General features: G+C 40.7%; 1 non-coding gene across 1 annotated transcript; it reads left to right on the top strand.

Moving 5' to 3' along the window:
* Positions 1-1,418: 1,418 nt before the first annotated feature.
* TRNAH-GUG (transfer RNA histidin (anticodon GUG)) lies at positions 1,419-1,492 on the top strand. The gene has a single exon. It is a non-coding gene; the product is annotated as a tRNA-His (tRNA).
* The last annotated feature ends 455 nt before the right edge of the window (positions 1,493-1,947 follow it).

Genomic DNA, 1,947 nt, shown 5'->3' on the forward strand with positions numbered 1-1,947 from the left:
AAAGTAATACAATGAACATGCTAAAACTGACAGTTTGAAGACTTTTTCTACTTAGAATATTATAAGTCAATAATAACATCAATAGGGGCTTCTCTGGTGGTCTAGTAGCTAAAACTTGACCCTCCCAATGCAGGGGGCCAAGGTTCCATTCCTAGCCAGGGAACTAGATCCCACACATTGAAACTAAAAGAAAATCTCATAGGCTGCAACTAAAAGACCCCACATGCCACAGCTAGGACCTGGGGCAGCCAAATAAATAAATATTAAAAAACAGAGATAGAATATAAATTTTAAAAAATTACAAAAATAATATCAATAAACTGGTAACATTTATTTTAGTATATGTTGTGCTGGGTACAGGATTATTTGTTTTCTCTAATATCCAAATTTACTCTTTCATTGTCTTCTATGTTTGCAAATTACTTCTGTGTCTGACCAAATAATTTTAGATCAAATCAAGACTCCAAAGAATGTAGGTCACAGCTGTATGAATGCTTTATTTTAAAGAATAAGAAAATTCGTCTGGTTATCAGAAAACTTGAGAGTTCCAAAACCTCAGTTCAGCTCAGTTCAGTTCAGTCGCTCAGTTGTGTCCGACTCTTTGAGAACCCATGAATTGCAGCACGCCAGGCCCCCTTGTCCATCACCAACTCCCGGAGTTCACTCAAACTCACATCCATGGAGTCAGTGATGCCATCCAGCCATCTCATCCTCTGTCGTCCCCTTCTCCTGCCTTCAGTCTTTCCCGTCATCAGGGTCTTTTCCAATGAATCAGTTCTTCGCATCAGGTGGCCAAAGTATTAGAGTTTCAGCTTCAGCATCAGTCCTTCCAATGACTATTCAGGACTGATTTCTTTCAGGATTGACTGGTTTGATCTCCTTGCAGTTCAAGGACCTTCTCCAACACCACAGTTCAAAAGCATCAATTCTTCAGTGCTCAGCTTTCTTTAATTCTCACATCTGTACATGACTACTGGAAAAACTATATTTTGACTAGATGGACCTTTGTTTGCAAAGTAATGTCTTTGCTTTTTAATATACTGTCTAGGTTGGTCATAGCTCCTTTTCTTCCAAGGAGCAAGCGTCTTTTAATTTCATGGCTTCAATCACCATCTGCAGTGATTTTGGAGTCCAAGAAAATAAAGTCTTTCACTGTTTCCATTGTTTTTTCATCTATTTGCCTTGAAGTGATGGGACTGGATGCCATGATTAGTTTCTTGAATGTTGAGTTGTAAGCCAGTTTTTTCACTCTCCTCTTTCAATTTCATCAAGAGTCTCTTTAGTTCTTCTTTGCTTTCTGCCATAAGGGTGGTGTCATCTGCATATCTGAGGTTATTGATATTTCTCTCGGCATCTTGATCCCAGCTTGTGCTTCGTCCAACCTGGCAGTTCGCATGATGTACTCTGCATGTAGGGCTTCCCTGGTGGCTCAGAGGGTAAAGCATCTGCCTGTGATGCAGAAGACCCCAGGTTTGATCCCTGGGTCAGGAAGATCCCCTGGAGAAGGAAATGGCAACCAACTCCAGTATTCTTGCCTGGAGAATCCCATGGACAGAGGAGCCTGTTGGGCTACAGTCCAGGGGTTGCAAAGAGTCAGACACGACTGAGCAACTACACTTAACTTACTCTGCATATAAGTTAGATAAGTAGGGTGACAATATATAGCCTTGACGTACTCCTTTCCCAGTTTGGAACCAGTCTGTTGCTCCATGTTCAGTTCTAACTATTGCTTCTTGACCTGCATACAGATTTCTCAGGAGGCAGGTCAGGTGGTCTGGTACTCCCATCTCTTTCAGAATTTTCGTTTGTTGCATCTACACAATCAAAGGCTTTGGAGTTATCAATAAAGCAGAAGTAGATGATTTTCTGGAATTATCTTACTTTTTCTATGATCCAATGGATGTTGCAATTTGATCTCTGGTTCCTCTGCCTTTTCTAAAACCATCT

The sequence above is a fragment of the Bos grunniens genome, chromosome 14 (genome assembly GCF_055505025.1).
Source record: "Bos grunniens cultivar Pamir isolate PY7600 chromosome 14, Bosgru_T2T1.0, whole genome shotgun sequence".
Taxonomy (NCBI): Eukaryota; Metazoa; Chordata; class Mammalia; order Artiodactyla; family Bovidae; genus Bos; species Bos grunniens.